The 17,169-nt window shown below is 41.8% G+C and overlaps 1 long non-coding RNA gene across 1 annotated transcript in view; it reads left to right on the forward strand.

The window, feature by feature from the left end:
• LOC311018986 overlaps positions 1 to 16,955 on the forward strand; it is a 37,971-nt gene extending 21,016 nt beyond the window's left edge. The window contains exons 2-3 of the long non-coding RNA XR_014597770.1: positions 13,252 to 13,394; positions 16,865 to 16,955. This is a non-coding gene — a long non-coding RNA (uncharacterized lncRNA). The remainder of the gene's footprint in view (positions 1 to 13,251; positions 13,395 to 16,864) is intronic.
• The last annotated feature ends 214 nt before the right edge of the window (positions 16,956 to 17,169 follow it).

Below are 17,169 nucleotides of genomic sequence, written 5' to 3' on the forward strand. Positions count from 1 at the left end.
TTACTTAAAACATCAAGGTGTTTCTGACAGCCTAAGCATCATGTTTCTAAAATTATAAATGCAAATGCAGTGCCAGTCTCTTGCTGGTCTCAAAATGGCATGGGTATACTAAACAGTGTTGGAATAAGCCACTGTGATTGGCTCCTGTCAAAACGGATAAGAAAAGAAAATCCATCCCTTTTTATTTTTTTATTTTTTTTATTTTTAGTGTAATGCCTTACAATTCAGAGACAGTCATTATGTTTAGGTAATGAATTACTTGCAAAAAAAGTAAAGTAATATGTAAGGGATAATGCCCGACGAGGTGTCCATTATCTATATAATTTGACCACGCGGAGTCCATTTATTTCGTATCATGGACACCTCGAAGGGCATTATCCCGCTTATACCATGGTCACTTACAAAATAAATAAATATTTAATCAATTATTAATACTATAATTAGTTTTAGAGCTAAAATAGTTCGTTTTTTCAACCATTTATCGCAACACTGTGGAATGTTGGTTAAGTGGCTACAGGTGGCTACTTTGGGAACCAAGACGCAGACGTCATAGGTGTAGTATATCCCAATTTAACCGACACCCATTTCAACCTAGACCATGGTATAAACATGTATAATGCCCATACTCTCTTTGGGTGGAATGAGAGAGGTTTCACTAGTCAGACAAAACATGTGGGAATCAGTTTTTATACTGACAGTTTATTTTGTGTTGCTATTCAATTATTTCCCCCAATTGTGTCAGATTATTGTTTGTCAAGCTTTTCACATTTTTTCATGCCTTTCTCTCAAAGGTTCTTCCACACATTGAAATATCAGTTTCTACAGTTACTACAGTTCCAAATTTGTGTCCTGTTTTTCATTACTGCAGCCACATGGAGGACCTCAGTGAAGCAGGACGACTGACGTTACCCCCCTCTGCTGCTCACCAGGCTGCTGCTCTTCTATTTGAAAATGGCGTGGGCACAGATTTGGAGATCAAAGCTGGGCAGTGCTCTATGTGATCACAGTCCACCAACCAGGTGTACAATGTCAACTTGTTACACTTCAGGTGTGAATGCATCAGTTTCCTAATGGGTAACATGTGCAAACATCTTCTGTTGTTGAAGATGGAGGTAGGCAGGAGAGCAATTGACATTGAAAAATTGCGCAATAACGAAGCGCTTGAAATCATCAACAATCATCTCTACCAACAAACTGGAGATGCCATATCCATATTCGATAGTGATGGTACAATGAATATTGTGTATGGGAAAACTTTCTGCACATGCATTGCCAACAGTTTTGGGGAAAAATGCATTTGCATACACTTCACACATGTGCTTGAGCCTCAAGACATTCTAACAGACCCCAGAGAAAATGGACAAGTGTCTGGAGCATCTGAGAAGCCTCACATGGGAATACAGTCCATGTTATCAGACTTACTGGAGCGGAGCAAGTCTGAAGCTTTCAAATATTCCCCTGAACTGTACCATAATATCCAAACAGCACACAAGGTGGCTTTTGGAAAATTTACAGCTGTATCAAGAAAAAAAAAATGTGTCCTTTACATAGCTACCGCAAAAAAATAAAGGAAGCTAGACTGCAGAGAGCAGTCATTGAGAACTTCAAAAACAAAAAAAAGCAATTAGAACCTGATTGTTTTCAGATTGGAGGTGTCATTGTGACAGTTGTGTGTTCGCATGGATGGGGGAAGATGTACCATGTTTTAAATTGTGTTATGTTATATATCTAGAGTGTTCATGCTTTTAGAAAATATGTGATTAAATGTTTTTATTCTGCTTTCTGCCAGAATTAGCCTCTGGTAGCTTTCTTGAAAATTACCCCTTTCCTGAAGTCAAATTTTTAATGTCATTAAGTACATCTGAAGGTATCATAATCAAATGAAAAACCTTTTGTATCCATGTTCATGGAGTCGTTTTTTCTTCCATATATTGACCTGCCTTATATTGATAATTAATCACTTCTATCTCAATTTTGTTGATGTTATGAATCTATATGTCAACCGCCCTGTTACAGTAGGTAGTCAGTAATCCAGGATACCAGGTGGGTGTCCACACCCATCTGCAAGAGCTTGTCTCCCAGTCTGGAGGGTTGGATGGTTGATGTCTACTTCTAGCAGGTTAAGGAACCATGTCATAAAGCTTACATCAATTCCAAATGCCTTCTTGAACATGAGTTGGACAATGACTCCACTGAAACAAAATGCCCTCTGGTCACTAGTTCTCAACCCAACTGAACATTTTGGGATGTTGTGTAACAGGAGCTTTTTGCTCTGGTCGTAAATCCGACAAAGCTGCTGTCACTGCAAGATGCCATCCTATCAATATGGATTATAAGCATTTCTAAAGAATGCTTCCAACACCTTGTTGAATCAATGCCACAAATAATAAAGGCAGTTCTGAAAGTGAAAGGGGTCAAACACAGCATTAGTATGGTGTTCCTAATTATCCTTTAGGTGAGTGTATGTTCATGGGTTTTTCACAATTTATCTCAGAAAATTCCAAGGACCCTCTATTTAAAAACTTTTTTTTTTGGTAATAAAACAAGGACCGATTTGAGTTAAAGCACAATGCTGGTCTCTATTAAAAGGTAGGCAGGATGAAAGATAGCCATCTCAGGGCTGCTGAAACCCTTTGAATTGCTTGTTGGTGTTACTCAATTAGGAAATGGGCATAACCATGCTATTTCTCCAAACTATAAGAACTTATAACTAAAACAAAGAAAAGTTAGTTCGTTAGGTTCTTTATTGATAATTGGTTTCACACAGTCAAGTCAATTTTAACAGACTCTACTCAAACAAATAATTGTATTTTTAACTACGCAAAGTGCAAAATGTGCAACAACAAAAAAAAGCGGCCCAGTTATCCTCCATCACCTTCAGGAGGTGGTGGTTTCTTTCCTGTGAAAAAAGGATACAAAGAATATGCTTAAATGTAATATTCACAGACTGTATTAATGAACAGACATAATTGTAAATGTGTACAATAATCTCACTTCATTTAATTTCCAGGCACTTTAATTTTTCTGCCAGACACAGGTCTATGACGGCAAATGTGGTCTTCAGTACATTTGGGCCAAGGCTATGTGTGACCAGGTCTAAATCAGCCCAGTTAGCCTCCATCTTGGTAAACAGGTGCTTCAGAGTCCTCCTGCAAATGTACAGTAAATGTTATAGTATGTTAGGACAGCATTGTGATAAAGAGTGGAGCCCCGTGAATTATGAAGCTTCTTTTCAGTCAGAGAAAAGTATCAAATGTGTTTATATTGTTAGTATTCAAGCTATATTTTCAAAATGTATATGAGAGGAGTACATGAGATGGTTGGAGAATCAAAAGAGGGAGAGAGAAGAAATGTGTGAGAATTACAATACAGTGCATTGCTTGTGTGCACTGAGGAAGTTGCCTCATACTTTCTTGGTACACAAAGATACAAATCTCATCTCTGATGATAAATTTCAATGGCAAATCTGTCTTTAAAATGAAAGTATAAAAATAAAGACTGTAGTATAGGCAATTTCTGGAGGTTGAATTTCAAAACTCTGCAAACATGGCTTATAACAAATGTTTTATCAGCGATCCTGTTTGCGTTTATATTCACATTTCCTAGCAGACACATGTCTGATATGACTCAATTATATGTTTTGCCTGAGGAACCAACAGGACACGCAAGAGAAGAGAATATATTAAATGTAAGGAATTGAGAGCTAGCGGATCACATTGACATATTAGGACATACTGTACACTCAGAATCGCTGATAAAACCTTTAAGCCTCAAAAAGATGAAAATGTGCAAAATGTGAACCATCTATTGCTCTTTTGCTCATCTATTGCTTATTAGAAATGGATTTGTTCGTGCACCTACAGCGTGCTCTTTACTGCTGGTATAGACTGTCTTTTGGTTGGCATGAACACCAAAACAAGGGGAAAAATAAAGAACAGGGTCACAGCTATGAGTTGGAAGAGTCAATCCAATAATGATTCTATTTGGATTCCTTAATCCAAACTTCTCCAATCATAAAATCTTACATTTTACCATGGCTACTTATACTTATCCGCTACTTATACTAACAGTTACCTTCGCACAACTTTGTCATGGTTGTGGACAGCCTTATACGAGGACATGGCTCCACGTTGACCTCTTTTAATCGAGCCATGAGTTTCCCTTTCTGTCCCTTGCCCTTCCTTAAATATGCCACAACGGCATTCGCAGAGAAACACTCTTGAGGAGAGCATCTCCTCCTTATTTCCTCTGCACTCACACAAAATCTGAAATATCGGTGACAATATTTGACAAACTTGTACACAATTAGTAATCCTAGCTTTTCATTATTTTCGAACAAAATGTAGTAAGTGTAAAAATATTGAAGGTAATGGCAGATGAGTTACCTCTTGGCTTTAGTGCCATCTGAGATTCGGAGAACACTCTCCACCTCAAACATACACACTATAGAAGTTAAAATGTGAAATGTAAAATTAGCATTGTAACTGCAGTGTAAAACTTGTTAATTTCCCTCTCCAATGAAGTCTTACATTTACATTTAGGTCATTTAGCAGACGCTTTTGTCCAAAGCGACTTACAATAAGTACATTTGTCAAATGAAGGAAACAAAGTCTTATTTGTAAAGAGAATGCATGTGTCGTTGAGGAAATCCTTGTGAAACTTTATTGACTAGTTGTCATTCTAGCATGGTTACAGTATGCAAATGAAAAGAGTGTGTGTGTGTGTGTGTGTGTGTCTGTGTGTGTTGGGAGGGGTTGTCTCCATACCGTCTTCAGAAAGTGACACTGCTGTGGTCTCGGCTATTGTTTTGGTTGTGGTCTCTGCTTCTGTTGGTATATAAACAGAAACAATGTAATGTAACAATATGTCCCAGAAACCCAGTTAGCCAACAGACTTGCTTAGATACATGATCGCATGAGGTGCTACTTCTGTTATTGGGTGCAGTCGAATAGTCAAAAAATAAGGTCCTAACTCCTATTCCTTGACCTCTGGGGAAAACGTCACGGGGTTAAGGAAAGGCGAGAGGAGAACTCAAAAGGATTTAGGAAAAGTCGACCGCGGTGCTCAGAGAATCCGACCAGACTTTCACTAAGCTACGTCATTATAATGCTGCTGATGATTGACAGCTGATGATCGGCACCAGTGATTGACGTGCATCTGCGCTGGAGAAACTACAATAATGGACTACAAAAAGAGCGTCGTCCACTTCTCCACATGTTGGTTTTATAAGCAGCTGGTTCACTGACTGGCTTCAGGTCCAGCAGCTCCTCCTTCCTGTTTGACCGTTGGCTGTATTTACATTTAATTTGTGTTTTTAGTTTCGTTTTTGTAAAGTTTGTAACATAAAATAAAAATATCATTAAATTATTATCACTGGCCACACACATTAATCAACACAATTCCAATTACTATATGTCTGCATGAAAGTCATTGTTAAATATGCAAATGCACATATCGTTTGTTTTCATGAACGGCCGAAGTGTGCGGCACTTTAAATGTTGCTCTCGCAAAGAATTGTGGGTCGGCGTGATCTCCTTTCCTTTCGTATAGGAAGGTCCGTTGCATCCTATGCTAAAGGAGCTCTGAAAGGAAGCATTGGAGCTCCTTTCCTTTGCATTTAGAGAATCTGAACGGCTCTTATCTTGGCGGCCACTTGTTTACTTCCAGGTCACTTCTTCAGTTAGGAACCTTCCTAAGCAAAAAAGACTATTAGACTGCACCCAGTGTCTCTGCTGTAGATACAGAAACAGAAACAACATGCCGTTAAACAGCATGTCTATCACAAACCTGTGTGTGTGTGTGTGTGTGTGTGCAGATGTGTGTACATGTGCGTGCGTGTGTGTTATGTTTACTTGAGGCTAGGGATCGACCGATTAGGATTATTTAGGGCCGATGCTGATACCGATTTTTTTTTCATCAGCCTTAGCTGATGACTGATGCAGGCTGCCATTTTTCTTGAGCCGATACTGCTTTTTCTCCCTCAATTTGCATCATAAAAATGATACAATGATAACAAATGTTACAAGTCTCAATTCGGGGGAGGGGCAATGCATGGTCTGCATGTGGACTGCAGTGTCTCCAGCCACACAGAGCTGCCTGTGGACGCTTTTCTAGTAGTCATGCCTGAAAGTAATATCAGCGAACCAGCCCACACATCGGCTGATGCCTATACGTAAAAAAATACAAATATCGGCCAGACGATGTATTGGCCTATCACTTGTGGCATGTTAGTTTCTCGAAGTTGGTCAATTATTATTCTTATTAAACATCAAACATAACACCTACCCGCATTACCGCCATCTTGTATCTTTGCTCTGTTAGCTTCCCCTGAGTCTGCAGCTGGTGGACGTGCACTCTGAGAGAATTAAAGACAGTTACCTCAAGGGCACACAGATTACAGTAAGTAAAATGTGCTAAATAAATAAGTAAAGCTGACAAAACTTTACCCCATTATTACGCTGTGATGAACCAACGGAAACTGAAATAAGAAGAAAACAATGAATACAGGACAATGCAAGAAGAAAAATGGGAACATTAAAACCACCACTCTGGAACAGCCCAACCCCAATACCATGAGTTTCCCAGTCTGTGGAAGATCAGGTTCCAGTTCAGCTTCTTTGTATCTAAAAGAAATGAACATAATGTTACGTAATGCTATTTGAATGCTATTATAATGTTGCAAAATGAAAATAATAATCATGAAAATGTTGATATCTGTTCTGCATGCTTATTTCAAGTAGTAGAACCAAGACAGTGTATTCACCTCATCCTTCTGAGAAAGATCATAAATAAATAGCATGTATGGCATCCTCCGAATCTACAAGTTAAAGCTACCAACTCATCATTGCCTTGAACTTAATGCAGGCAACCACAGGTAGCAAGCAGAGCTCAATAAGGAGCACCCATACTGTACACATGCCTACTACTTACTAAGGGAATTAAATAACAGTCCCAAGTCGCTCATGCTCTTGGGAGATGGGGAGGCATTTAAGGTGCCCTTGTTGTCCCTGAAGGATCATCTCTGCAAACTGAAAAAGGAATATTATATAAAGACATTTAAAAGAAATAGCATTACTTATAATAACATTGAACCTTGAGGAACAGGGCAACAAGATATGGGAATTTTGGGAAAGAGACTATATTACAAGAAAAGATAATGGTGCCCCTTTAATAATGATACGATCATGACTCCTGTATCATGTGCCGAAGGTAGCACTGTGTCCATGTCCAAGATCCATTGATATTTGATCTGCAATTTTCATTCAAATTGCTTTAGTTAAAGCAACGCCATGTAAAATTTCTCTCCCTTTTTCTTTTCTTAGTCTCCTCCTACAACACATTTACCTTCTTCGATTTCACTGTTCAACTGTTTCAGCCATGACATACACACGCTAGCTCTAGGCTCCAGAATCCGAATTTGAGGAAATGGGAGAGGACGTAGGAATTGGTGTAAGCTGTAAAGCAGTCGAATTTTGTAGTTCTTTTTGTAAGCGGGTTACTACCTGAACCCCGAAATTCCGTAGTGCCAGCAAAAGCAATACATACCCCGTCAGGCGATGACAGACATGTCACCTAATGTAAACCTATTGTAAGTCAAGTTGAAAAACTCCATGGTGTTGATTTAAAGTGAAAACTAAATGTATTTTCAAAAGACAACAGTATTGCAGAAAATGACCAAATTGTACCAGGATGGCGAAGACTCCACATGAGACCGAGTCCGTTTCAATGTCGTGGTCCCTTTTCGAGATCCTGAAGGGCCCTGGGCAGCCTCTGCTAGCAGCAAATAAGCTGTTTAGAGAAAAGAATTGTGAAGGAGATCTCTGCTGAATTTTCATTATCACATTTTATAGAGCAATACAAAATCCATGTACCTCCAATTTTCCATGATTTTGGAGTACTGCTGAGGTTGTTCCCCCAAGGAGTCAATAAATGTCACTATTCCCTCTTTCAAATTGCAATGCTATACAGAAAATGGGAAAACATAAGAGAAAAGGTTAAATGACAATTTCAACCAATCTCCAAATGACTGTGTTGAAAATAACTTAAATTCTTTCAGAATTTGAAGCACTAACAACTCAAACAACATAAATGACAATGGCACAACAGCAACAAATATAGTGTGGTGCTATTTCGTTTCTTTCTGCAACCTACAAAGAGGGTCCAGTGGCACTCTCGCACCAGGTAGGGCCCGAAGATGACCCTGGCTTCTTGAAGAATGTTTTTCTGAGGAAGAACAAACTTAGAATTTAACACATAAGGGGCCCAAGTTTGGGGAGGGTATCGACATTCTGGTATGTGCATTTGTTTAGCCCGTCCAATCACCTCTGGCGGCCGAAACAAATGCAATATCCGATTTCCAATACAATCCCTGAACTTGGGCCCAATGTATTGTTGTGGTACTAAAATATATCCTAAAACGTACTAAGTCTTACTTTTAAAAAATAGGTACTCCTGGCCCTGGAGCTCCCCTCCAAAATCAGGCGCATGGCCTGACTATTTATGGCCTCTGACCCAGGCTGGTTCTAAGTGAGGGAGGGAAATGGTTTAAGTCATAGAATCATGTTATACCGTATTTGATGTGTGTGTGTGTGTGTGTGTGTGTGTGTGTGTGTGTGTGTGTGTGTGTGTGTGTGTGTGAGAGAGAGAGAGAGAGAGAAAGAGAGAGAATTATAAAGGTATGGATTACCCTGCTGATTATGGTGAATAGGGCATCCATAACCTGGGGAAGTAATACATAAATGTAATACCATAACTATATACATATGTATATAAATAGTATATATTAGGGGTTTCACCAACTAGTCGACTAGTCGACTACCTTCACCACTAGTCGGCGCTGTAGGCAACAGTCAACTAGTCGTGAACAAATTGATGGCTACTGCGGGGAGTGCTGACCGTGGCGCTGAGATGCAGCGGCAAAAGTAGTAGGCTAAAGTGTTACGCAGTGGATTGAATTGTTTTGTTTTTTTTGTTACCACCATGGCGTTTTGGCTGTAATTTGGTGAGTCCAGTTACTTTTCTTATTTAACAACACAATGTAATGCTGTGTTCTAGCGTTATAAACCGGGTGCCAGCCGACACTTGAGCCACCGGTATCTCTTTGATTTTGTTGTTCTTTTGTTTATAAAAGCCACATCGCTAGGCTATTTATTTTTCTTTTCAAATGTAATCATGTATAGTTTTACATGTGTTACAGTGGAATGTTTGAAATCTGCAATACAGTTTTCATTGTTGAGAAGAACCCTTCTTTGTGTGTCTTTGTTACATAACGACTAGTCGACAAATATTTTGAAAAAAATGTCAACTAGTTAAAATTGGTAGTCGTGAAACCCCTAGTATATATAATGCAAATCATCACAATGTAGTCAAGGTGAAGTGAAAGGCTGACATATATAGCCAAGAAGGGGAAGAGGAGAATGATTATTATTTTAAATTTTTCTTATTTTTTTCTTTTACCTCATCAGGGAGCTTGAATGGGCCTACAAGGGCCTCCAAACTGCCCATGAAAATTCTAAATGGCCCAATTGTACCCAGGACATCTTGGGCTTGGAGTCCTTGGGACTTCAATGTTTCCAAGTCTGCATGGGTGAACAAAAGTCCCAAAAATATGTCACATAACAGAGGCTAATTACACAAATGTAATCCAGGCAACAGGCAGCTCGAGCATATGGGTTAACAGTTTTAGCCACAAGTTCTATGATGAGACAAGTCGTGGGCCACATATTGTACAATTTATAGTTGTGTGGGGTTGAACGCCATGCGAATGATGTTTCATGTTACAGTAGTCCCAGCATTTCAGTGTTTCACAGATTCTTGATAGTCTACAGCCTCATCATTGGCCCATTGCAAGTGCCCAGGAGCCAGATTAAAACTTTCCAAGGGCTAGATCGGGCACAGGACCTTATGTTTCCCATGTGTATGATCGTTCTTAAAACACAGACTATAAAAAGTACCTGCAGGTGCCCACCTGACCGGATGTAAATGCAAATTATATCATTATATGTGGAGATGATGACGAGTAACAGATTAGAAAGAAAAGTAGTAGTAAAATTAGTATTGAATAACTTACTGTCCATTTGGCTTGGTTTCCTTTAACAGGCAAAGAGAAAAGACAAAAATTAAAAACATGCATTTCTCCTGAAGCAGTAAATTGGATACGTATATGTAATGGACTCTATGAAGCAGAAGACCCAAGGTCTTGCCAAACAGCTTTCTTTCATTCACATGGTTTTCTGTTAAACACACAGTATTCGGTCAGGCAACAACATAATTATTTAGGCCACTCAGCCCTGGGACCAGGAGAATGTTACTTCAGCTCTGGGACCAGAAGAGACTAAAATGACACCAGACAAGTAATGATTTAGGCCACTCAGCCCTGGGACCAGGAGAATGTTACTTCAGCTCTGGGACCAGAAGAGACTAAAATGACCCCAGACAAGTAATGATTTACGCTACTCAGCCCTGGGACCAGGAGAATGTTACTTCAGCTCTGGGACCAGAAGAGACTAAAATGACCCCAGACAAGTAATGATTTAGGCCACTCAGCCCTGGGACCAGGAGAATGTTACTTCAGCCCTGGGACCAGAAGAGACTAAAATGACCCCAGACAAGTAATGATTTAGGCCACTCAGCCCTGGGACCAGGAGAATGTTACTCCAGCCCTGGAACCAGAAGAGCCTAAACATCTACAGTTCTGCCTTAGAATCAGGCTACTCCTTCTGCCTTGAGACCAGGAGGAATTCACCTGCCTTCAGACAAAACTTAGAACCAATGGTTTCTGCCCTGGGACCAGATTAGCCCACCTGATTAGCTTTGCTTGCAGGCTAGTTAGGCTAGTGCTTTTGGTTAACAATTATGGGCAGGCACACATAATTTTGCTCATTAATACTAAAAAGCTGATGTTTTTCTGAATTATCTTGTTCTTCCACCTCTCTGTGATAAGTCTTCGAGATCCTAGATCCTAGATCTCGGTAGTTTTACCAAATGGTGAAAACAACCCCCACTCAGGAATTTTTATGTTGGCCCGATTTGTTTTTGATGCCTCAGATTCCTCCTTCGTTTCGGACCCCGTCACTGCTCTCCTCTACAGCCGGGCCCGCCTTGCTCAGTGTTGAGGTCCGGTAGTTGGAGAAGAGAAACAGATATTGGGCCCCACGTTGGGCGCCAAATGTTAAAAGAATTTTCTCGTAAACAAATACATTTTTCGAGGAGATCGGAGACATAAGTAAAGTCGACGTCTGACTTTAATCTTGTACAAGAGGAGCAGTTACAATGCAACATTGTGTGAGGATGCTACAGAGGAAGTGCTCCAATCACTGTTGTGACTTGAGTCTTTTAAAGGCACAGGAGATGATGCGTCATTGACAGTTAATCTTCATGCAGAACTAGACATCATGACTACCAGGCCTCTGATAACATTTAGGTCAGCCATGGGGATACTAAAGTAAAAAACAGTTCAACACATAAAGCTGTAACCCGAACAAAGAAAACCCCAAGACATGAGGCTATACAAAATTCTTATAACAGTTATTGTGTGGTAAATAAGAGTCTCACAAATGACTATCAGGTTTGTGTTGTTTACCGCTAGAACGTGCTCTGCAACACACACTTTACAGCAGCCGTAAATCCCCATTGACCCGCCTCTCTTTACGACAATTACTGTTATCAGTACATCGTCCCCCTTCATGAATACAAATATATACGACAGAGCTTGTCATAAAGAGAACAGTAGGCATATAGAAACAAGCAGTATAATCTGCACCTTTAAAACATCTCTATGTAACTTATGAACACTCCTTTTGAATCAACAGCAAGAAAAGGCATATACAGTAGAAACAAGCAGCATAAGCTGCACCGTTAAAACATCTGCATGTGATTTATGAACACTCCTTTTGAAACATAGCAGGTAAATTATGAACACTACCCATGCCCAAGAGTCAATTACTGTTACAGTCTCTGTATCCCCAACTACAGGTCCAGTTTAACCACAGGCTTTCTGGTCCGCTCTGACTTGCGTAGCTGCATAGACTGCTGCATCATCTTGGATGTGTCCCTTACCATCACATCTGCATGGCACGGGACTTCTATTACAATATCACTATCGTGTCCATCATCTCTTTGCACCCTTGCTCTTATTCCCTGCTTGTTTAGCCTGTTCTCCAGCCTCAGGTCATCCTCTGTCATGACATTGTATGACCTGGGAGCAACCTGTGGCAAAACAACAGCTCTTCTGTCCCATGACCCAGGTCCCTCCATGCGGACTACATCCTTTTCCTGTAGTGGCTCTAGAGCAGTGGCTGTGCGATCATGACATGCCTTTTGTTTCTGTTGTAGTCTTCTGGCTTTCTCTGCCCACACCTCATCTCTGTGTTCAGGTATGTGTGTGATGTGACTGGGCAGTCGAGTACGGATCTTGTGCCCCAGCAACAGCTCAGCTGGTGACTTGCCACTTTCCAGCGGGGCTGCTCTGTATGACATGCGCTGCCTGTTTTAATAGTAGTAGTAAAAAAATAGTCTTTTCACAATCTAAAAAAATAGTCTTTTCACAATCTGTACTCCTTTCTCAGCCTTTCCGTTGGCCTGCGGATAACTAGGACTGGAGGTTACATGATTGAACTCATACTCAGAAACAAACACCCGAAACTCATGACTGGCATAGGCAGGACCATTGTCAGAAACCAGAGTTAGTGGGATGCCCTGCCTGGAAAAAAAATGCCTTCAGCTGACTTATCACAGCTCTTGATGTGATGCTGGTAGGGGTGTGAATCTTTGGCTTCACAGCGATTCGATTCGATTAACGATACAGTAGTTGGCGATTAGAGGACGATTTGTTTTATTTGTAACGATTCGATTTGATTCTGTAAACCACGATTCGATTCAGTAACTTGCAACTAAAATTCTATATCCATTAAATAAACATGCAATAATGCGAGTGAGACTATCTGTATTCTTCTGAAAGGTGAAAAAATAAAATATTTATTCTATAAAAAAGTAGTCCTGCATAATATTTTATGCTGAATACAAAAATGTAATAAAACATTGCTCAGTGATAATTTTGGGGGGGGGGGGGGGTGTTAGTGGGTCATGCTATGTAGAGTCGAGGTGAAGTCTGAACAGGTGAGTCTTGAGCCTTTTTCGGAAGATGGCAAATGACTCTGCTGTCCAGACATTAGTCGGGAGTTCGTTCCACCACTGAGGCGCCAGAACAGAGAAGAGTCTGGACTTTGCTGAGCGACATTTGTTTGATTTCAGCGATGGTGGTACCAGCCGGCCAGCTGAAATAGAGGAGCGAAGTGCTCGCTTCGGGGCATGAGGTTTGACCAGTGTTTGAAGGTAGATGGGTGCTGTTCCATTGATGGCCCTGAAGGCCAGTGTCATCGTCTTGAATTGGATGCGTGCTGCAACAGGGAGCCAGTGGAGGTCACGGAGGAGGGGGGTCACATGGGAGAATTTGGGTAGATTGAAGATAAGGCGTGCTGCAGCGTTCTGGATACGCTGCAGTGGTTTAATCGCAGAGGCCGGGAGTCCGGCCAGGAGAGAGTTGCAGTAGTCAAGGCGGGAGATGACCAGTGCTTGGACCAAGAGTTGCGTTGCATCCTTTGTGAGGAAGGTCCGAATCCTGCGGATATTGTAGAGGGCAAATCTGCAGGATCGGGCCACAGCAGTGATGTTGGGGGTGCAGGATAGTTGGTCATCGAGGATTACACCCAGGTTCCTCGCAGTTGACGACGGCAATACTGTGATGCCCTCAACAGTGACCGACAGGTCCATGCGAGGGCAGTCTTTCCCTGGGATGAAGAGGAGTTCGGTTTTATTCAGGTTAAGCTTGAGGTGATGTGCAGTTGTCCAGACAGAGATGTCAGCCAGACAGCTCGAGATGCGAGTTGCAATGTGAGTGTCAGAGAACGGGGGAAAAGAGAGGAACAGCTGGGTGTCATCTGCGTAGCAATGGTAGGCGAATCCATGCGATGTGATAACAGAACCTAGTGATCTGGTGTATAGTGAGAACAGAAGCGGTCCTAATACTGAGCCTTGAGGGACACCTGTGTCCAGAGAATAGGGTTTGGACATAGATCCATTCCATGTGACCTGAAATGTGCGATTTGTCTCTTAACTCACTAAATATGTTTTCTCTCTCCTTCTGTTCTCCTCTCCTTCACTCTCCACTCCTGTCTTCCTCCTCTTCCTCTCCTCTAAACTCCTCCTCCTCACTCTCCAGTCCTGTCTTCCTCTCCTCTAAACTCCTCCTCCTCACTCTCCAGTCCTGTCTTCCTCTCCTCTAAACTCCTCCTCCTCACTCTCCACTCCTGTCTTCCTCTCCTCTAAACTCCTCCTCACTCACTCCCCACTCCTGTCTTCCTCTCCTCTTCCTCCCTTCTTGTCCTCTAAACTCTGCTTCACTCGCTCTCCAATGCTGTCTTTCTCTCTTCTCCTCTCCCCTCCTCCTCTTTTCTCTGTTCTCCTCACCTACTACCGCCCCTTCGTCATCCTCGCTTTCATCCTCATCCTCCAAGTCCGTCATCACTCTGTCCTGCGTCCGTAAATCACCACCACCATCGTCCACTCTTATTCGATTTTTGGCTATCACAAATCGGTCCATTTCGCTCTGTTGACACAATCGCTAACTAGCCACTATGCATCAACCACCGCTAACGTGAACGTCAAATTCAGCCTGCCGTCTGCGTGCAAACCAGCCAATCAAATCGCACGACACAGGAAAAAAAAAAACCAATCACCATAGGAACGTTATAAACAATATTTCTTCAGATGATTGATTGTTAATGTCTCAGTGTTAATGTCAATTTGTTCTATATTTGTTATAGTTTTTAATCCATAAATATTTCGAGGGGAGCGGGGGCAAATGGGGGGGCGCAGCCCTTGACAGGATGGTTACTGGGGCAGAACTAATTCCAAAGGGCAAACGTTGGTATGAGTACCTGCCAAATGGAGTATTAAAGGTGCACAGCTTGGCACTCTCCTCGTCGATCTTCAGTTGCCAGAAACCATGTGAGGCATCCATCTTAGAAAAGTATTTTGCTCCTGTCATTTCGCTAATTATTTTCTCTCTTTTTGGTATCTGATAGTGTTCTCTTTTAATGTTAGCATCAAGGTCCTTTGGGTCCATGCAAACACGGAGTTTGTGGTTTTTCTTTGAGTTGACACAGACCATAGAATTTACCCAGTCGGCTCTTCTACCCTCGTTATGACAGCCAGGCTCACCATGCGGTCTATTTCTGTCTTCAGTCTGTCGCGGAGAGCTACTGGGACTCTTCTGGGTGCGTGGATCACAGGTTGCGCATCCTCTCTCAGTTTGATGGAGTATGTGAAAGGCAGTGCTCCAAAACCCTGAAATACATCTGCATATTTGTGTATTATGGAGTCGTGAGACAGATCTGTACTGCTTAGTGGGGCACTTTGCACATTTGCCATTTCATTGATGGCATAGACTCGTTTAACCAAGCCCAAATCCACACATGCTTTATCCCCCAATAATGTCTCGTGTCCGTCAGGTATAACAGTGAACATCACATGATGAAGGTGGTTCTTGTGCTTAATTGTTGGCCTGCATGTTCCTTTTGTCTCTATGCTCTGTCCATTATATGCCTTCAGAGCCACTGTTTTGTTCAATATCTTGGGTCTCACCTTGAGATTCTGTTCATCCCTCCAGCTTATTAGGTTTGCCTTGGCCCCTGTGTCAAGCTTGAAAGGAACTATGGTGTTATTTACCAGCAGAGGAGCTATCCACACTTCACTCTGTAGTTCCACTGTATGCACATTCGTTCCATCCACAGCCTGTTTTGAGTCACTTGCACTGTTCCAATAAAGAGCGCCTCTTCTGTGTCAACAGCAGTCTTTTTACTTTCAGATCCCCCCCCCCCAAGGCACATCTTAGCAAAGTGGTTCCTGCCTCCACATTTTGTACAAGTTTTACCGTATGCCGGACACTGCCAGGCTGCATGTCTGTTACCGCACTGTCTGCAGTCTTAAGGCACTCGGCAGACTCAAACCCATTGCCATTGTACTCGTGGCAGTAGCTGCGGTGTTGCTCTGTCCAAAAGTTTTGGCGTGCATGGCAGAAAGTTCACTTGCCTGACAAAGTTTCACGGCGCCTTCCAAAGTGAGGTTACTGTCGCTCAGCATTTTTTCTCTCACCCGCTTGTCATATATGCCAAACATGACTTGATCACGTATCATTGAGTCCTTAAGTTCTCCAAAGTTGCATGTTTGTGCTTGAGCGCGAAAAACATATCTTTCATAAACTTCATTTTTTCGGGGTGTGCAGTAGTTATCAAAAAGTCCCAGCACCATGTCCAGATCATCTACTTCCTCATCCTTCGGAAATGTGAACGTATTATACACCTCAATAGCCTGCGGCCCAGCCACTGTCAGCAACAAACCTACATTACGTTCTCCTGAATTAGACGAGGCGCCAATTGCCGTGAGGTTGAGAAGAAAACGTTGCTTGAAGGATCGCCAGTTTTCATCCACATTCCCATCCAGCTGCAGATGACCGGGCGGTTTTATTCCCTCCATCGTCGTAGTATGTCCTTATCGTGTGTTCAGTAATTCCTGGTACCATGTATTGTTGTTGTGTGGTAAATAAGAGTCTCACAAATGACTATCAGGTTTGTGTTGTTTACTGCTAGAACGTGCTCTGCAACACACACTTTACAACAGCCGTAAATCCCCATTGACCCCGCCTCTCTTTACGACAATTACTGTTATCAGTACAGACCTCACGCAAACACTTTATTCCTTTTCTTATCTCAACTTTCTCTTATACAATCTATAGAATCGGTTGGTGAAAATCCGCAGACATGACATAACAGCTGACACTGAATGTTCTTGACATTTCTGTGTGTAGATTGTGAGCGATTACGGACGTGACCCCACTCTCACCGCCATCCTCGACAAGATGGACATCTTCCTGGAGATCGTGACCAACCCCGATGGCTTCGCCTACACTCACACCAAGGTGAGCCTCTCCAGACTTTCTAACGGGCTGATTTTAGAAGGATTTCCTTCCACAAGCTACTTTTTTTTCTACTTCTTCTAATTATCATGTCATCAGCATGTGTCCTAATCCATTTTCAAGGACATGAATAAAAGATGTGTTCTCTCTGTATGCAGTTAACATTTGAATTAAATACAGTTGTTTGAGGGGAAAGT

The sequence above is a fragment of the Eutrigla gurnardus genome, assembly GCF_963514095.1.
Source record: "Eutrigla gurnardus genome assembly, chromosome: 9".
Taxonomy (NCBI): domain Eukaryota; kingdom Metazoa; phylum Chordata; class Actinopteri; order Perciformes; family Triglidae; genus Eutrigla; species Eutrigla gurnardus.